Source organism: Barbus barbus (genome assembly GCF_936440315.1).
Source record: "Barbus barbus genome assembly, chromosome: 17".
NCBI lineage: Eukaryota > Metazoa > Chordata > Actinopteri > Cypriniformes > Cyprinidae > Barbus > Barbus barbus.
The window spans coordinates 18356769-18378705 of record NC_136745.1 but is presented as its reverse complement, the minus strand read 5'-3'; positions in this window follow the sequence as shown (position 1 = coordinate 18378705).

Below are 21937 nucleotides of genomic sequence, written 5' to 3'. Positions count from 1 at the left end.
TCCCATTATCCCCTCACAACACACTTACCCTGCTCTGGCTCTCATACACACATACACACACTCTGCTTTCTGTGTAGAAAACTTTTCCATCTGCAATTTGTCCATGAAGTGTGTGTCTGAGTGGGTACACTGTGTGACAGAGCGGTTTGTGACATGAGGGTGAATGTTTTCGACACTCACTCTAACCCCGAACTACTGCTATTCTTCTCAGCAATGTTTACAACAACATGGCTTGATAAACCTTTTACCCATCACCCGCAAGTCAGAGAGAGTCAGACAGGAGCGATCACAGGTGTCTGTGTGTTTTACATGTTCGCTCTGTGCATTTATGTGTGTTAAGCATTTCAGTTTTAGTTGATGGTTATGTGATGTTGTTTGTGTGTGTGTGCGAAATCAGAGTGGCATTGATTGTCTCTCTCACACCTTGTATATCCCCTGAATGAAGTGAGTTGACACTGTGAACCCACTCAAATGAAATGGCCATCATTCCTGACGGCTGAGCACAGTGAGCTTAAAGTGTGTGTAAATGTCTATGTGTGTGTATGTGTGCAGAAACACAGTGGACAAGAGGCTGTCATTCTGAAATAACTGCCACAACAGTCACCTGAATCAGCATCCATGTCAGTTCAAGATGGCTGCCATGTTATACTACCACAAAAATACTGGGAAATAAGGTGCAGCTCATGGTGAATGTGGCTTCTCCAAAACTAAACAGAGATTTACCAATCAGAAAAAAAAGAGAGATTGAGAGAAATAAACCCCTTTGAAATGTATAACGTTAACCTTTCACCAAAATAGCATTGCTACAGACAGCTACTGTACAGTAAAACTATTACAATAACTGTAAAAACTTCTTCTAAAATTAGTATTTTTCTCAGCCTCTCATGTGTAGGTTAATAATTTTACTTTCATGCAATCAATAGGTTATTTTCATTGCTATTGAAGTGAAATAACTGAACAAAAATAGGAGCTTGAGAAAAATGCTAATTTTAGAAGAAAATTTCAGATGGCACTTAGAGGCTTTTGCATCTGAACTCTGAACTATATATATTAGGGCTAATGAATTGAATAATTATGAAAAAAATAACTAGCACTGGCCCCACCCTCAGACCGGTATGATTACATTTCATACAGTTGACTGTTGACAAATATGATGCAGGGCAACAGCTCCAAGTTATGCTCTAAAATTCAAGATATTGGTGAAAAAAAAAAAAAAAAGCTCTGTATGAGTTTTTGTCTCATATAGCCTAAATATCACAGTAATAACACAGTGATGGCTTTAAAGTATCTGGGTATTTTCACAGTCAAATTTAATTTGACTACAAAAATTGAGAAAAAACAACAACATAGAAATAACATGAGAAAAATCTTAATTCTTAGAGTTACAAATAGCATGAGAGAGGTTTATCTTCAATGTTAGCGGTTATTTTATTATTATTTTTTATTTTTCCATCACACCAGGACACATTGATACATCAACTACCCATATATATTGTGTTGATCTCATATATATAATTCTTCAAAAATTCCATTGTTCTCTTCATCTGGTAATCAACTGGACATTTGCAGGATTTTTATGTGTTTATTTATTTATTTATTTATTTTGTCCCTGCCTGATTATGCATTAGTGGAATATCTAACAAGTGTACAAAAAGCACAACAAAATTAAAAAAAATATATATATTATAATTCAAATATATTATAACACCAAATATAATCACCAAAACTGATTACTAACATATAGTGCTAACTATAGTAGCTGTTGGTGAATTTATAGTATTTATTCAAGCAAGAGACAAAACAAAAGGCAACTAAAATTCAATGGAATAAAAACATGTATATCAACGTTTCAATTTAGTTTGAAATGTATTAAGGTGAAGGGAGATCGGCTGGCACCTAGTTTGAGATGTTTTGTGCCCTGATGGTGTGTTGTGTGTTTTGGGACAGTGCCCATGCTGGGGTTTTGGCTTGTTCTCAGTTCTAAGACTGATGCCAGTCGCCCACTGGTTATGGCACATCGTAAGGGGTCTAATGGAATGAGAGCATCTCCATGACGATTAACCGGGAGAGTGGCTTTCTGGATGGGTCTGGACTGGCTCTTTGCCTAGCAGTTCAGTCAGAGCATAGCTCAGCTATACAAACACACTGAATCGACTGTCCTACACAGACAAGATCAGCCAAACAGAACGCTCACATCCACATATAAATCCAGACACAAGCCTCATCTATCTGCCCATAGCAGCAGCCAGTGGCACCAACGCTGAAATGCAGTCCACAGCCATTAGTACAGCAGACTCTATACAATGAAATACATTAGTCTGATTGCTCTGGGTGCAGACAGGCAGTGAGACACTGGTCTGCTGGATTTTTCCATTTCCCCCTTATTGGAAAGTCCAAAAATACTTCCTATTATAAATCCTAGCCATAACAGCACAAGTTGACCATAATGGAGTTGACTACAGAGTAAAATTTAAACGATTCAATAAACGGGTTTACAAATTCTGAAGGTCAATGCTGATTATCTTCAAATTGAGATAATTTATTTGAGTTTTAGAGAAACATTACTGAATAAAAACAGTTATTACGGATGCTTTTGGATGACGGTGCTTCCTTGACATTTCTAGCACTAATTTTAACACATTTAATGAAAATGTCATTCAGATGCAGTCAATATATATATATATATATTTTGCTAAAGTAACATTTAAGCTGAAAATAATTTGCAAAATGACCATACTTGAACTAGCATTAACATTTATTCAAGAACATCAATATTAATTAATTTAAACAAAATATGGTGTTTGAATGCCTCTGAAATAAATAATTTATTAACAAATTAGCTATGGCTCTCATTTATTTAGCAATAGTGAGCTATAGTATTTAAATTGCTTACTGATTTTTGGTTTACACTGGTCAATCTCCACAATATTGTGACTGGAGTATTTGAATCAGTTCTTTCCATATTTGTTTTCTTCCAAAAACCTTTTCAGTGAATTCAAATTAAAATTCTTTAATAATCATATGTTTTGTCTCACCATTATGATTATTATATATATAAAAAAATGATAATAATAATAATCATTCAGAAAGGTGTAGATTTAAAACATACTGGTCTTGTCCAAAATACTCTTACTTTAGTGGATGGTTTTACTGGAGAAGCAGACATTTATTTCATGTGAAGTGCAAATAGAATGCTGGGAAGCAAAAATTTTAGGACTTAGACAGCAGTACGACAGCAACTGCAGGGAGAAGAGACGACAAGCAGACAGTCAGGAATTTAAGTGCGGTAAGAGTCGGCACTGGAATCGAGGAGTACACCACAAAGAGAGAGAACATCTCCACTACTGCTCACATTGTTAGAAGAAAAAAATTGAACAGAACGTTTCAGACTGTCTCAGAGCTCCCATCTCCACAGCCCGCTTCCTTTGTCCACTGCCCAGCTGAGTTCTTTGCCAGAGCAAAAGAGATTTCCCTTTCCCGTCTTCTATGCTCCCTGCTTCTCCTTAGTTCTGTCTCTCTCGTTCACTTTTCAACCACAGCCTTCACAGGTGTTTCAGAGAGTGATGGGATGAGAAATGGAGGTAGAAGGAAGAGAGAGGGAAGGATGAAACATCTCCACACCGGTTGGTCTGTCAATTAGACAGAACACACATGGAACAGAAACAAGTTCTGAACAGAGAGAAAAGGAGACAGAGGAAGAGAGAGACATGCATTTTACCTACAACTATCGAAAGAATCTAGGAACAGAGAGCTAACTTTTTTTTTTTTTTGAAGATTTCATTGGGATTTTACACTCTTATCAACACTTGAATGTTTATTATTTTTCTGATTTATTGTTGCAATGAGAAGTGGGTGGTATGGCAGAAATGTTAAAGCATTATAGCATGATATATTAGTTTTTGATGGAAAGTCAACTCAAAAATCATAGTTTATATATATATATATATATATATATATATATATATATATATATATATATATATATATTACTCACCATGAAATGTCAAACCTGTATGACTGACTTTCTTCTGAACATAAAACATATTTTTGTTGTCATACAGTGAAAGTCAATGGTAACCAGAACTTTGGTTACCAAAGCAAAGACATACAGGTTTAAAACAACAGTGAGTAAATGATGACAATTTTAATTTTTTTATTATTTTGTGGTGAACCATCCCTTTTAGACAAAGTAAAAAATGAAGGGTACATAGTCTTTTTTTTTTTTTTACTTGATCGACACAAACCAGTAGATATTTGTATTCATGACAAATGAGTGATTAGCCTTTCCAAAACCAGCTGCTTCTCATTATAAACACTTCAGTTAAAAACAAAACACTCAACAGTAAAAAAAAAAAAAAAAAAAAAAATACTTATGCAACTGATTGGATAAGACATGTTCTGAGGTGTTACACCTGTGACTGCTCAAGTGCAAAGTTGCTTACCAATTTTAAAAAAAACATGTCTACAGTCACAATAAATACTAGCTCCCGCCCTTAGTGGCAACTACAAAATCCATTCAAGTTCTGTTAACCCAGGAGCTTGTAAAGGCAGTGAGGATTTTGTAAAGATGAGGTCAGCCTCACTGTGAGCTAATTGATTCACTTTTATTTCCTCAACTAAGCAAGCAGCACACAGCTTTTAGAAAGAGCCTGAGTGTCTCTGTGATTGAAAACGCTTGAAATAATTGAGCTGTTGTTTGGTTTGACGTTGCTGAGTGACTCGGAGGTTCGGTATTGAGAGACGAGAGGTAATTGATATTGACTTTTTGCCTGTGCTTTGTCATCAGCTTCCGCAACGGGAACCGTCTCACCGTCTGTGGCAAAAGACCGTGACTATTATCTCCTGCGAGCTTGTCCGTGAGATGCGACACATTCTTGCTTTACAGCAACCGCACAATTAGCAGACAGAACGAGCATGTTTGTGGGCAACAGATGCAACAATCAAACTATTGATTCCCTCAGTGACAGTATAGTGGGTGACACAGGATTTGGACAATAAAAGAAAATCCAGGAGTTTTTAATGCAAATTTCTGGACCACATGACATTCGTCCCAGCTTACAGGGAACAGTGACACTTTGCTGATTAAAACAATTCCAGAACAACAGCAAAAGGGTGTTTAGACTAATAGACCGTTATTTATTGAATAGCATGAGCCTTATTACACTTCTTACCCACAGCAGAGAGCCTGTGAATAAGACTGAAGCCAAACTGAAAGTTATTTTCTGAGGCATTCTAATAGAGCATATAAATCAGCAGAGACTAGCACCAGCCGTGTGTTGAAAGCAAGGTGGATTTTCATAATGTGACGGAGTATTAAGCAGCTACCGTATGGATTGGACCTGTAATCCACACTCATGCCAAAACACACCCGCTGTCTCTGTCACTACACCATGCTGAGCTGCGCTGCTACCTGCCCTGCCAGGAGAGAAAGAGACAGAGCAAAAAATGAATTGAAAGGGATAGAATAGAAGATAGTTGAAGGAATTAAATGAATTATGTTAGGGAGAAAAAAAAAGGAAAGCAACGTCATAAGTACCGAGAACATAAGAGAACAGTAAATCTCCAAAGGTGTAAAATAATAACTCTCATTGAAAAAAACAATCTCACGGGAACAAAACAGCTGTGCTTTGTGCATTTCTGTACCGCTATTGTGCCTAGTAATTGTTCTTTTTGTATTTAATTGATCTAGACACAAGGTCCAAATTTCCCCTTGGGTCTGCCTTTCAATAGCATAAAAAGTAAGTATTTGAATTATAAACTTTATTCTTAGAGTGAATAGAGTTAGTCAATTTGGTTGCAAAATCTATTCAAAGATGTTAAATATAAAATATGTATTTAAGACAACAGATTATCCATATAAAGCAAAAATACAACTCAATAATGGTTTGAAATGCATAAACACAATCATGTTAGCATAGTTCCTTGCTTGCGACATTTAGGCCCGGTTTCACAGACAGGTCTTAGACTAAACCAGGATTAGGCCATTGTTCAATTAGGACATTTAAGTAATTTTTATAAACATGCCTTAGAAAAGAACATTACTGGTGTGCATCTAAAGACAAAACAAAAGCACTGATATATTTTAAGATCAATCAGTGCAAGTTTCTTTCAGTTGAAACAGCTCAGACTAACATTTTAGTCTAGGACTAGGCTTAAGCATTGTTTGTTAAACCGGGGGTTAGAGTTTAAAGTTACCCCAGATTAATAAATGCTCTGAAAGTCCTTGATTGCTAGTTCAATGTATAATACATTAAAGAGTTAGTTCACCCAAAAATAAAAATTGACATAATTTACTCACCCTCATGTCGTTGGGGAATTTTTTTCAAAATTCAGTTAAACTTTAGTATAGGGACCAGTTCTTATAATTAACTAGTTGCTTATTAGCATGCATATTATTGAAATATTGGCTGTTTATTAGTACTTATAAAGCACATATTCTGCATGACCATATTCTACATCCCTAATCCTACCCAATATGTAAATTTAAAGCTGCATTCCATAACTTTTACCTCTTTGTCGCCCTCTATGTATGAAAACCTGGAATTGCAGTTTCTTTCGGAATTATCTTTCTTGCGCGGGGGGTTGTGATCCGGTGTTCTGGCACGGCTCCAGCGTGGATGAATCTAATGTTTTGAGGTGAATGTGTTGTTGTCAGTCACTGCACCAGTGTGGATATTTACTGTACTTCACAATCACAGATTCTAGTCTATGTCTTGGAGTATATGACCCAAATCAGAATTTTCATCGTATATTGTCATCTGAACAAGTAAGTAACATGTCTGCCACGTTTGTTCTGCCCAACTGAGGAAAAAAGCATAACAATAAATCGTGCTACCAATGGTGATAAAATCTAAAGATCAGTTAGCTCATATCACATCTAACTGTGAAAAGTATTATCATTGTTATATTTTGTTCTCAAATTATTAATGTTAACAACATCAGACTATGAGTATAATATTAGCGTGTAGATTTCAATTTTAGTACAGTCTAATATCTAATCTAATTGATAATCATACCATTATCAAATTTCATATTAAGAAATTCTTTTAATCCAAAAAGCAAATTAATCTTCCTTCAAACTGGTTCAATTTAAAATACAAAAACTTGTGTAATCCCACGTTGGCTATCTGTAATCAGAAGCACTACTGGAATGTAATTTAATTTCAGTCACGTGTTTCATAAACACAATTATTTCTGGATTACAATCCACCATCAAAACGATAAATTTAATTATTATAGCTGCTGTGAGATAAGGCTATAAATGATCTGCCACCTGCAGGATCCTCACATGCGATATAGTCTAGTAGCCGGGAAAACTTCTTTTTGTTTACAGACATGATGTAATGACACAGTGCCATGCTCGAATTTCCCACAGAAACCTACCCGTACCACTCAAATTAGAAAACATTATTATAAGATAACCGTTGTGAATCGGGCTAAAGTAAGGTGATAGTTTTGAACACTGGCTGGTTATGTAATTTCTCAAATATTGATTTTGGATAATTTTTAACCAAAAAAAGTTACAGACTGCAGCTTTAACAACTACCTTACTATTAATAAGCAGAAAATTAGGAGTTTATTGAGGCAAAAGTCATAGCTAATGGTTTGTTAATGGCAATAATTGGACCTTAAAATAAAGTGCCTCAGTGTCTCCTTCTTTTGTGTTCAACAACAAAATGTTGTTGTCCTTTAATGTTAATACGTTCAAAAAAATGATATAGTTAATAGTATGTCAAAAATGCAAAAATAAATATATATAAAAAATAAAACTAAAGTATTATATTAAGATCATATTACAAATTATTATATTGAATTATAAAATATAATACAGTGGTTAAATTTTTTGTGTCCTGTCACAGCAAATATTTAAAATGGCCAATTCTGTTGCAAAACACACAACCATTAAAAAGGTTGGTTAGATTTTTACCTCTTTTTGAAATAAGTCTCTTATGCTCATCAAGGCTGCATGTATTTGATAAAAAAGTACAATACATTTAGCTGACGCTTTTATCCAAAGCGACTTACAATTGCTATATATGTCAGAGGTCGCACGCCTCTGGAGCAACTAGGGGTTAAGTGTCTTGCTCAGGGACACATTAGTGTCTCACAGTGGATTCGAACCCAGGTCTCTCACACCAAAGGCATGTGTCTTATCCACTGCGCCATCACCACCCTTACACAATATTGTGAAAAGTAATAGCTTTCTGTTTTTATATATTTTAAAACTAATTTATTGATGACAAAGCTGAATTTTCAGCATAATTCCTCCATTCTGATATGATGATTTTGGTAACTTATTATTATCAATGTCAAAAACAGAGCAGCTTAAATATTTGTGATGGTTTTTCAGAAGTCTTTGAAGAATAGAAAGAACAGACTTTATTTGAAATTATTATTTTGAGTTAAATACATAAGTCATACACAGTCATGTTCCCAAAGCTCCTTGGGTGTCATGGTGAACAACTTTTCAGACAGGGTTGAACACACTGATGGTTTTCAAACCGAAACTTTCGCATTGTCAAATTGGGATTTTCACAGCTGACAGTGTGGCGTTACTGTGATGGAAAGGGGTGAATTTGGTCTCCTGAGTTTAGCGACGACTGCAGGAAACATGACAGTGACTGGAAATCTTTCAAAAAAAAAAAATATATATTTTTTAACCCAAGCATCACAAGCAGTCTACGTTAACTCATCGGGGTTGGCTGTATCGCCTGCGATACGAACTCGTTTTTTTTAAGATAAGTGCAAAAGACACTAAAAATACTCTGTGTAAATATATATATATATATATTTAATTGTGAAGTAAATATTCTAGCCTAGAAGACTGATTACACAAAAGTCTTATTCAGGACCATTTAGTGTGGGTTTTATGGCCTTATTTCAGCTACATTTTTTTCTCCAAAACTTACTAACACGCATAATATTTTTTTTCTAACAAATGCAAACATGTACATCCACCTTGGTCACATATTATTGTAGCATAGTTTGTGCTGAATACAAAAAAATACATGTTGGTCAATAGTATATTATAAGTAGCTGAAAATAAGCACAAATATCAGGGCATGCCAAAACATCTCAAGGGCCCCAAAATTACCTCAGACCCCAGAGGGTTAACCTGAAACCAAGATGTTCGAGTCCTAATTGTACTTCTTCTTTCATGCACGCTTTGTTTGCTCTGTAGTTTGTTTCTCTCTACAACTTGAGCTATTCAATTGCTCCCAAAAGTTAATGAACCAGTTAGTGTCTGCTCTCTCATACGTTTTTAAGCAGCTCTTGTCAAGTCAAGTCAAGTCACTTTATTTATATGTAAATTGTGTCAAAGGAACTGCACAATATCAAAAAAAGGAAAATAGTGTGTCAATAATGTAAAATGAAAAGACAAAAAAAGATTTTCAGTTAAAGGCATTTCATTATTGAATTCAGTGATGTCATCATCCAGCTCAGTTCAGTTTAAATAGTGTCTTTGCAATCAGGTCGACGATATCGCTGGAAATGAAGTGTCCCCAACTAAGCAAGCCAGAGGCGGCAGCGGCAAGGAACCAAAGCTCCATCGGTGACCGAATAGTGAAAAAAACCTTAGGAGAAACCAGGCTCAGTCGGGGGGCTAATTCTCCTCTGGCCAAACGAACCAGCAGTTCAATTCCAACTGCAGCAAAGTCAGATTGTAAGGGCTCAACTGGTTCCAGTGGTCTTTCCCGATGGCTGACTAAGTGGCGGGGTCCTCACTGGGGATCTATCTCTGGCACTCATCTCGATGTCCTGGTCTCCGCTGACGTTCAGGGCTGTAGAGGTCGTTGATCCACCATCTGATCTGGATACGGACTGGATCTGGTGACTGCAGTGACCATCTGGGCTGGATATGGACCGGATCGGGTGGCTACGGTGACTGGGGATATGTCCCCAGGGCTCATCTAGGTGTCCGGCCTCCGCCGACGATCAGGGCCACATACATCATCTCCCAGCGCCGATCCACCATCTGATCTGGACACGGACTGAGAAACAAAATAGAAACAGACAAATATTAGCGTAGATGCCATTCTTCTTATGCTGTAACAAGTACATCATGTGTTATGGGGAGTGTTCCCGGTTCTGGTTGATCTAATTAATGCAGCCTAATAATCCTTTAACGGATTTGGATGATAGAAGTGTTTTAGTGTGTTATGTGTAAGCCAGGTTAAAGAAATGTGTCTTTAATCTAGATTTAAACGGACAGAGTGTGTCTGCCTCCCGAACAGTATTAGGTAGATTGTTCCAGAGTTTGGGTGCTAAATAGGAAAAGAATCTGCCGCCCGCTGTCGATTTTGATATTCTATGTATTATCAAATGGCCAGAGTTTTGAGAACGCAGCAGACATGGAGGACTATAATGTGATAAGAGCTCGCTCAAGTACTGAGGAGCTAAGCCATTTAGGGCTTTAGAAGTAATTAACAAGATTTTAAAATCTATACGATGTTTGATGGGGAGCCAATGCAGTGTTGACAGAACCAGGCTAATATGGTCGTACTTCCTGGTTCTAGTAAGGACTCTAGCTGCTGCATTTTGGACCAACTGTAATTTGTTGATCAAGCGTGCAGAACAGCCACCCAATAAAGCATTACAATAGTCTAACCTTGAGGTCATAAACGCATTAATTAGTATTTCTGCATTTGACGTTGAGAGCATAGGTCGCAATTTAGTTTTTGAGATGGAAAAACACAGTTTTACAGATGCTAGAAACATGGCTTTCAAATGAAAGATTGCTATCAAACAGCACACCTAGATTCCTAACTGATGAAGAAGAATTGACAGAGCAGCCATCAAGTTTTAGATAGTGTTCTAGGTTATTACATGTGGGGTTTTTAGGTCTGATAATTAACACCTCTGTTTTTCCAGAATTTAGCAGTAAGAAGTTACTCGTCATCCAGTTTTTTATATCGACTGTGCATTCCGTTAGTTTCTCAATTTGGTGCGTTTCACTGGGCCACGAAGAAATATAGAGCTGAGTATCATCAGCATAACAGTGAAGGCTAACACCATGTCTCCTGATAATATCTCCCAAGGGTAACATGTAAAGCGTGAAAAGTAACGGCCCAAGTACTGAGCCTTGAGGTAGTCTGTACTGCACTTGTGATCGATATGATACCTCTTCATTCACTGCTACAAACTGATGGCGTTCAGATAAGTACGATTTGAACCATGCTAATGCACTTCCACTAATGCCAACAAAGTGTTCTAGTCTATTTAAAAGAATGTTGTGGTCGATAGTGTCGAACGCAGCGCTAAGATCCAGTAGAACTAATAAAGAGATACAACCACGATTAGATGATAGAAGCAGGTCAGGTAACTCTAATGAGAGCAGTCTCAGTACTATGATACGGTCTAAATCCTGACTGGAATTCCTCACAAATACTATTTTTTCTCTAATAAGGAATATAATTGCGAGGATACTACCTTTTCTAGTATCTTTGACAGAAAAGGGAGATTTGAGATCGGTGTGTAATTAACTAAATCTTTGGGGTCAAGTTGTGTTTTTTTAACGAGAGGCTTAATAACAGCCAATTTGAAGGTTTTGGGGACATATCCTAATGACAGCGATGAATTAATAATAGCCAAAATCGGATCTATGACTTCTGGAAGCAGCTCTTTTAGTAGTTTAGATGGAATAGGGTCTAACATACATGTTGTTGGTTCAGATGATTTAACAAATTTATGCAATTCTTCCTCTCCTATAGTAGAGAATGAGTGAAATTGTTCCTCAGGGGATCTATAGTGCACTATCTGATGCGATATTGTAGCTGACGGCTGCATGGTTACAATTTTATCTCTGATAGAATCGATATTGGAAGTAAAGTAGTTCATAAAGTCATTACTGCTGTGCTTTTGGGAAATGCCAACACCTGTTGATGCTTTTTTTTCCGTTAATTTAGTGACTGTATTGAATAAATACCGGGGATTATGTTTGTTTTCTTCTAGAAGAGACGAAAAGTAATCAGATCTAGCAGTTTTTAATGCTTTTCTGTAGGATAGGGTATTTTCCCGCCAGGCTATATGAATAACTCTAGTTTTGTTTTCCTCCATCTGCGGTCCATTTTCCAGGCTGCTCTCTTTAAGGTGCACGTATGCTCATTATACCACGGAGTCAGACTGTTTTCTTTGATCTTCCTTAAGCGTAAAGGAGCAACTGTATCTAAATTGCTAGAAAAGAGAGAGTCCATAGTTTCTGTTACGTCATCAAGTTTTTCTGCGCTGTTGGATATGCTGAGGAATTGAGATAAATCAGGAAGACTACTTACAAATCAATCTTTTGTGGTAGAGGTGATGGTTCTACCATACTTGTAACAAGGTGTAGAATTTACAGTTTTAGCTATATGGAGTTTACACAAGACTAGATAATGATCTGAGATATCATCGCTTTGCTGCAGAATTTCAACACCACTAACATCAATTCCATGTGACAGTATTAAATCTAGAGTATGATTTCGACAATGAGTAGGTCCGGAAACGTGTTGTCTAACCCCAATAGAGTTCAGAATGTCTATGAATGCTGATCCTAATGCATCTTTTTCATTATCGACATGGATATTAAAATCACTTTATCTGCAGCCAGTACTAACTCAGATAGAAAATCAGCAAATTCTTTAATAAAATAAATATACGCAGCACATAACGTCAAACGAGTTATACTTAAAGCCTGCCCTGAGAATATTGCTGTAAATTGTAGCAACACCTCCCCCTTTCCCTTTCGGACGTGGCTCATTTTTATAGCAGTAATCTTGGGGGGTATTCATCTGGTTTTAGCCATGTTTCTGTCAAACAGAGCAAATCTAGATTATTCTCATTGATCAAATCATTTACAAAAAGTGCTTTTGTAGAAAGGGACCTGATATTCAGTAAGCCTGATATTCTTGTTCTCGGTTTAGGATGCTAATGGATAAATGTAGAGGTCATGTTCGATTACAGTCACAGAAAGAGGGAGCCCATAGTGGAATTGAATGAAAGAGTAATGAAGTAGTGTTTTAAGGGATCAGAAGCCGGATCGGCTCGGTCCTGGAGCTCAGCACAGCAGCGTGTTTGACACTGGGGAAAACACGAGCCAAGGCTTATCTTTAATTGATACGCTAAATCCAGAAACTCCACCAAGAGACAACACAACAGCTACAATAGAGTTTGCGAGAGAGAAAATGAAGTCAAGAGTGGTGATAGCAGGAATGTAACGGAGCAAAGAAGGTAGATGAATTAGAACAGAGAGTGCGAGAGCAAATAAAAAGGTTACGGAGAGAATAGCATTTCTAGGGATTCGCAATGTCAGATTGAGTATGTGGGATGGAAGATTCATGGCAGCGTGGTGATCAAGGCTGAGATTTGTGCGTTAAAGTGCAGCTCAGTAGGACCTGCTCGTTCAGGTTGCTGTGGCAGGGCTCTGATGAAGAGCCACCGTGGCTGATAGGAAGGAGTGAAGATGGCCGCCCTGGGGCATATACCAGTAGCATTAAGACTGATGGATATGGTGCCCCTCGCAAGCTCTCAGAACATACAAGAATGCCACAGGCCACAGCTAATGCAGGGAGCCGAGGGAACGCGGAGAAGTTGAAGATGCGTTATAGCGGGAGAGAGAGAGAGAAAGAGATTTCTTCTTCATTTGTCATTTCTACAGTTTCATTGTCTAGAAGTGCTTGAAATTAACCTTTGGTTAATTAGAATAACCTTAGGTTTAAAACACAGTATGATACATAATTATATGCTTGCATAAACACTGAAACTTACATTGTTAACATATTGATGGCATCCAAAGCATTTTATGTATAAACACCTTTGCACAAATGTTCACAAATATTTTAGGTTCATAGAATATTGAATTAACAGGTTCATTGTATTTAATCAATGAGATTAATTAACCGTGTTCAAATAGGCTTAAAAAAATTGTAATGGATATTATTGTCACAGTATGTTAATCTGTCTATTATGTTTAAATTCACCTATACAAATATATTTCTGATATGAAGATACTGGATTGGGAATTTTTTTTTTTGAAAATATGATTTTAAAAGAAGTGATTAAAGGTTTACTCCACCCCAAAATTTAAATTTTGTCATTAATCACTTACCCCCATGTCGTTCCAAACCCGTAAAAGCTTTGTTCGTCTACGGAACACAATTTAAGATATTTTGGATGAAAATTGGGAGGCTTGTGACTGTCCCATTGACTGCCAAGTAATTAACACTGTCAAGACACATAAAAGTATGAAAAGCATTGTCAGGATAGTCCATCTGCCATCAGTGGTTCAACCTGAATTTTATGAAGCGACGAGAATACTTTTTGTATGCAAAGAAAATAAAAGATAACTTTTTTTCAACAATTTGTCTCCTCTCTGTCGATGTCTCTGACGATGCTTTTCATACTTTTCTGTGCCTTGACAGTGTTAATTACTTGGCAGTCAATGGGACAGCCACAAACATCCTGGTTTTCATCCAAAATATCAACAAAAGCTTTTACGGGTTTGGAATGACATGGTGATTAATGACAAAATTTTCATTTTGGGGTGGAATAACCCTTTAAACTCTTATTATTTTTTTATTAAAATATAGTAAAAATATATTAATATTCTAAAATACTATTACAATTTAAATAAAAAAATAGTTTTCTATTTTAATATATTTTCAAATTTAATTCATTCCTGTCATTCCATTTCCATTACTTCAGTCTTCAGTGTCACATGATCATTCAGAAATAATTATTCTGATTTGGTGCGCAAGAAACATTTCTAATTATCATCACATAGTAACAGCATTTAGTTGAACTGGAAATCTTTTTTTGTAAGCAGGCATGTGGAAAGGAATATAGAGATAGAAATATTAGGCAGTTCTTGTCATTTTCATGCGGCTAAAGAGTGATTATTCATGACATTTATAACTTAAGTGATTGGCTAAAACAAGCTGCGGAACAGAGCGAACAGTACACTTTTCTGGGAAATCGACCTACAAATGGCTCACTCTCATTGTCCCTGCATACCAAGCTGTTACAAGAGAAAGTATTTTAATGTAAAAAAATTACAGCTATAAGTGACTCCCAGAGTGTCAGCAATGTATTTTTAGAATATATTGTAAAGGTAAGGTTACACAGGGTCCCAAGGTTACCGAATCAATGCCAAACGTGAACTTGCAGCGTAGGCCGTCACGCTCCTTGAATTGACTTTGCCTTGAGAAAACCTTCCATGCTCCTAAACAACCACATTGAGCCTATGAGCAGCTCAAGTCAAAACGAAGAGCAGACAAGATGAACCCTAACCACCACAGTTTCACAAAGTCATATCCCGAATGACCGCCGGCTAATTGTGTGAGTTTGAGTGTGTGCATGTACCAGCAAGCTAAATAAATGAGGATACTGAGTGGCAGATCGCGCTCTGCTGTATCTATCTGTCTTTCTGCTCGGCACAGATTGTTTGTTGGAATTGCTGTCATACTCGTTTATTCTCTCTCCCTCTCTCTCTCTGGGCTGTGTAAATGTGATATTTGTCTGTGTGTTGACACTAATTGGAGAATAGCTTTAGGTCTCCCCTAGGCACTAGCCTCTGGAGCGCAGCCTTGATTTGTGGCATCTTAAGAAAGTTAGAGAAAGGGGAAGATGGGAGGAGAAAGAAAGAGGATGAAGAGAGGGGGAGAATCAAAAACTGGAACAAAAGCGTGGAGGGGCGACGAGAGGTGAAGGCTCGTGAGCGAAAAGGAGAACTAAGATAAGATTATGTTTCAAGTCTTGTGTCCAAGTAAGCCATTGCTTATTTTTCTCTGCACGATGAAATACTATTCTTACACAAATTGGTACATTTTATAGTTACGTTTTGTTGCTAAAAGTGTCAGTGGTTTGTATTTGAGTGCTTGTGAGTGGAGGAGTGAAAAAGAAAAGAGATTAAGAGATATGAAATGGGCACTTGAGAGAACGAGAGGAAGACATTGACCTCCCTCATTTTAGATGAGGGAGGTCTTATGTAAATGCTGGTGGTGTCTATGCCTAATTTATGATAGGGTATGTCTAAGAGGGTGAATGTAGGCCAACATCTCTTCCGCATGACCAAACCACACTCAAGACCACAGAACCACATCACATACACAAACACATTTGTTTTTCTATCATGGTGGAGACATGGCCGTACACAGTGTTTTACAAATACAGAGGTCCAAAAACTGAAGTTGCTTTATAGGAAGCTTCCAGGGGAAATTTGATTTCCTTGAATTACAGTGCATATGTGTAACACATATGTGAATAACAATAGCTTTTAAACCCATTTCAGTCTTTTCAAGTATCCGGAAACTGATATTTATGTAAAATATCACCTACCTTAGGATGAGGTGAAAATTTGAATACATTTTTGGTAAAATTCCTTTATGTTGTAATCTTTGGTCCTAAATGTGATAAAGGCCACATATATTATTATTATTATTATTATTATTATTAAACAGACCTTTAATAGAATCAAATTGAGTGGAAAATATCTACAAAAATAGTATATTTCACCAAAAAAAAAATTGCATTTTGGTTTGAATTGGCATAAATCTAAATGGTTACAGTCTGTAGAAATGGAAATATTAGCTAAATCAGTAAAAAAAAAATGGCTGAATCATTCTGAAAAAGAAGATGATAATATAGCTCAATTCATGGCAAAATTACTGTCAGCTTTTGTTCCTAAATTTGAAATGAGTTATGTTGAAATGCACAGTAATTTAGTTAAAATAATAATTTAGATTTTTTTACTTCCCCATTTAAGTAGATACAATAGAAGCCATACTAATATAGAAAATAGCTGGCCAGAGATGCTAGCGAGATGGCTGCCAAGTAATCTAATTTGCCTTAAAGGACATTTGGCTGTGTTTGTATCGCCTAACCCTATCACTAAAGTTTCATTTTTTTTTTTTTTTTGTCACATACTTGGTTAAAAAAAATAAAATCTTATCAATGCAACCCTATTAAGACACTGTACATCACTTTCTAAATCCAGAAAAAATAACATTTTAAATCACTGACACAAAAATCCCAAATCAAACCACAAACTACCTCACCTGCACAACTGAAAGCATATCTCATTGTTAAAATAAACTGCATTGTCAATAAATGTAAGGCCTTAAGAAAATGATGACATTGCTTAGGAGGGCAGAGGATACAATCTGAATGTTTCCGTTTTGAGACTTCTCTCCTCTTTTTTTTCTCTCTCTGTCCTTCGTTCTAAGTGTGTTCCCCTCAAGGGGCTTCTCTTGCTCCTTGGCGAGGGGCTAATTTAGACGCCTCTAATCAATATGCTCACAACTTATTTAACTAATGAGCAGTGCTTGCCATTGGGGAAGACATTTGGAGGACCTGCTATGCAGACAGAGTTTCCAGTGCTTAACCACTGCATGTCTGGGATTAAAACTGTTGCCCAGGGAAGAATCAACTAATTATTAAAATACTCCTCTATATATAAATTTATGAAATGCTGCAGTGCCTCACACTGCCTGCAGTGTTTCAAATGATTTTGTGAATTTGTGCAGAGAGCACAAATATTTCATCGACTTCAATGGCATGAGAAATTAACAGTAGTGCAGGTCACTTGGAAAGATTTTTTTTTTTACTCTATATTTGAAACGGCAGTCAAAATTTGGATTATCACAGGCCGCTTCCAAAGACTCTGCTGCACGGAAGTACTGAAGAGAACAGAAAAACTTTTTTTTTTTTTTTTTATAGAGAGAGAAAGAATTATTTAGGTGTGGAATTATTTGCTTCTGAGTTCTATGGCTGTATAATCTATACAATGTCAAGCCCCATAAAATCTCAACCTTGGCGACCAGAAAAAGATACAAAGAAAGGTGTAAAAGGGGAGGTAAATGAAAGAACAAGATGGAGAGAGGAGAAAAGGAGAGCTCACACAAAAGCTGAGAACAGAAAATAGTGTTGACAGAAATAGTCGATAGAAAGTGCTGACCACGAGACATTATCTTTTTTTTCACAGCGTACACGTCGGCAATTTCTTCAGCCTTATGGATCTGATCCGCGTGTAAAACACAGTTACATACTTAAAGTTTTCCCTTCCAATACAATTCGAGTGAAAAGTTAGAGAGAGTTATCCGTACTGAGCTCGTGCAATCAATCAACTTTAATTTTAGTCTAGTCTTTGTGTGAAGCTGTCATTTTAGTTTTTATTAGTTTTAGTCACATTCATACTCTTTTTAGTCTAGTCTAGTTTTAGTCGACGAAAACTGATGACATTTTAGTCTAGTTTCGTCAATGAAAATTGTATTTTAGTCTCTTTTTAGTAATACAATTCTATTTAACCCAGTCAATATAGTATAAGTACCTAGTAGTATAGACAAAACCAAAATTTTATTTTAGCCAAACCCATTTCAAACAAGGTTATCTTATTATATTATTGTTACCTTATAGACTCAAGAATACATCCATTCCAGACACAGAAGACGCTCTGATTTGAATTTACAACATTTATTTTACCAACCAAACATGTTAGAAGTACACACACAATCTCCCAAAGACGAACCCCGTCTGGCCGGCCATCGGTCCCTTTCTCTGTGTCAGACTTAACTTTGTTGTCGTCTTCAAAATAATGCCGCGAGTGGGGCTTGAGGAAGTGACGTCGCCTGCGTCTGTGCAGTGCGACCTGAAGTGAGACACCGGAAACAGAAATACTGCAAAATAATAATAATAACGCAACTAAATGAGACGAAATAACGTTATAACATTTAGTTTTGTCTCGTTTTAGTCCACGAAAATGAAGAGACATTTTAGCATAGTTTTTATTTTGTAAACCACATTTAGTCTCGTTTTTATTCGTCAACAATATTGCATTATACATTTAGTTATCGTCATCGTAACATGACCAGCATTTACGTTGCGTCTCGTCTCGTTTTCATCACGTGATAAAGGTTCGTTGATGACGATATTTAGTCATAATTTTCGTTGACGAAAGCAACACTAGAGGATACAAGAGAAGAAAATTAGGAATTACCCTCCTGCCAAGACCCCTAATTACCCCTAATCCGCATGTCACTCAAAGCCATTCCCTGATTCCAATAAGTGTAACCCCCTTGAATTAGACATAAACAGGAGGGAGTTCATTAAAGCCCACATTACCATTTTAGGTCATTACAATCAAAACATTTTAATATAGGACAAAATTCTAAAAATTTTCAACCTGGCTCAGTGTGCTTGATTAGGAAAAGAAGAGCAAAAAAGTCAACTTGTCATTTTACATGCAAATAAATGTTTTGGAATTTCTCTTTGAATGGCTGGTTTAAATAAATTTGCATTTATGTGCCAGCAGATAGAAGACAAGGGCTCTAATTGGCTAAAATAAGATAAAGAGGGGATCATAACTGACCATCCCAATTCAGGTAAAGCATTGACGAAAGTACATATCAAAGATGGCGACATCCAAAACTACAATTTAAATTCTGAAAACTGAGATTTTTGGTTTCATCCCGATGCCAGCTTTTAAAGAAAGGAGCATTTGAATTATGCACAGTCGGAGTTACAAGCTGTTTATGCATAGATAAGATCCCTAAAGTTGCAAAGACTAAAGTCTCAAACCCAAAGAGATATTCTTTATAAAAGTTAAGACTTGTCCACGCCCTCCTAAAACGGCTCATTTAAACACACCCCCACATGTCTACGTCACTGTGTGGGAAGATTTGTATAACACCGCCCAAATGTATATGCAAAGAAAGAGGGCAGAACTATTATTCTCGCTGTAGTACTGTTGCTGCCGCCGGCGCCATATCGTGGAGATGTTGTGCTTCATTGTAAAAGCAAAAGTACTTTGTTTGGGCTTCCAAAAGAGTACACAACTAGAAATCAGTGGTTAAGTTGTTTTACAACACTGTTCCAGAACAGTTTAACCCAAATATTAGCATGTGTGCAGCGCATTTTACAGAGGACTATTTCCTGAAACCTTACAATGCCAGCTGGACAGTTTCTATAAAGTGGGGAAATTCAAACTTTGCAAGGACAGTCTGGTGCTTCTGACTCACAGCCTGTAAGTATGTTTTCATATTTAAAGAATCTGCCACTATTCAAAGGTGAGTTTTGAGCAGTGTAGAGTAGCACTTGTTGTTTGTAGTTTCTCCAATCCCAAATGCAGACATGGTAATGCTAGACATGTTGTAACGCAACATGTAAAAAGACAGTATAAGTCATTATAATCAGTAATTATGTCCCCACTGGATGCAACAAATGCCTCGTTTATAATGAGTTTTATTGTTTTTGTCTCATCACGCCGGGACACGGCCAATCACAACGCACTGGATAGGTGGATAGCTATCAAAGCACACCTCGCTTCTCAGAATGATGTGCTTAGAGGAGCAACAATAATGTGCAGTATGTGGAAAATAATGTGTTTTTTTTTTTACCTTAAACCACATAAACACATTGCATTACACCAAATACACAAAATAATGTTCTTTTTAGCAATGCCATATGACCCCTTTAAAGACAACTAGTTGTCCAATATGATTTTGTGCACACAGCAGGGCTTCGCCTACTGTTTTGGGTCCAGAACATGTATGGGTGTGAATGCAGTTATAGAATCTGGATGTCACTCATGTAAATAACCAAAATGTGTGTGAACACAACCATATTAATGACACAAATTCAGGACTGACAACCGTTGAACTTGGTCAAGTAGTCTAAATATATATATCCAAATACAACATTTAACACAAGGAAGTAATTATGTCTGAAAACACTGTAGCAACTCTGCAATACACAGCCCTGTATTTATTTATTTATAGGGCTATACAGGCCATTCAAAGATAATTAAAGTTGCATTTGTACGACTTTGTCACTTACATGACGTTATGCTTTAAACATAAAATATAAGCAGTTTTAACAGGAAGCAATTTATCAGAAACTCAGACATATACAACTTTTTTTTTTTTTTTTTTTTTTTACATTTTACATTTATTCATTTAGCTGACGCTTTTATCCAAAGCGACTTACAATTGCTATATACGTCAGAGGTCGCACGCCTCTGGAGCAACTAGGGGGTTAAGTGTCTTGCTCAGGGACACATTGGTGTCTCACAGTGGATTCGAACCCGGGTCTCTCACACCAAAGGTATGTGTCTTATCCACTGCACCATCAACACCCCAACAGCGTGGGATCAGTTAGATGCTATAAATACACAACATCTGTTTACTGTTTCCTCCTTTCTCCTTAGGGCACTGCTCTTTGTGAATCTACATGTGTTCAAGATAATTAACAAGAGCTTTTTAGGTTAAATTAGTAATATACATTTTACTTACACTTACAAAAATCTGTAAAAAATAAGCTTAATTTACTGTGGTAATATGCATTGATGTTCATATTGATGCTTGTGTTTTGTCCACATTTTGAATTACGCATTGTATTACATTGTTTTAAGGTTAAATTAATTGTCTGTAAATCTATAGCAGATAACGCCCTGGCATGAAATTACCAGTACCTTTTTTTTTTTTTTTACATTGATGTTGCTCTTTTGAAGAGAAATGTAATGAATGAAAATGTGATCTGATTAACGTAAAAATGGCCTCTAGACTATCACATACTTCTGATTAAACATCATCTTTTGCAGTAGAATAGAACTCTCCTCCTATAATTTAATAACAGATTAATGATGATTACAAACATTTGGAGAATTTACAGGGTGAGATTATATGCAGATTAAATCTACCCTGCACTGTCATACATCATCTCAGCATGTGAAATATGCTCCGTCAGGTCTAAAACAAGCATAAAGTTTAAAATGCAGACGCACAGCTTGGCAGCACTTTAAGGATGTCATCGCTCCTTTCATTACCAGCTACGCTCATGTAAAGGAAATCTCCAACAAAGAGGGAATTTCTTCCTCACATATCCGCCTGTGATAAAATATGTGTTACAATATTCTCCGGTCTCCGCAGCAGCGCCGAGACACAGCGCTGTCATTTTTCCGGGCACAAAC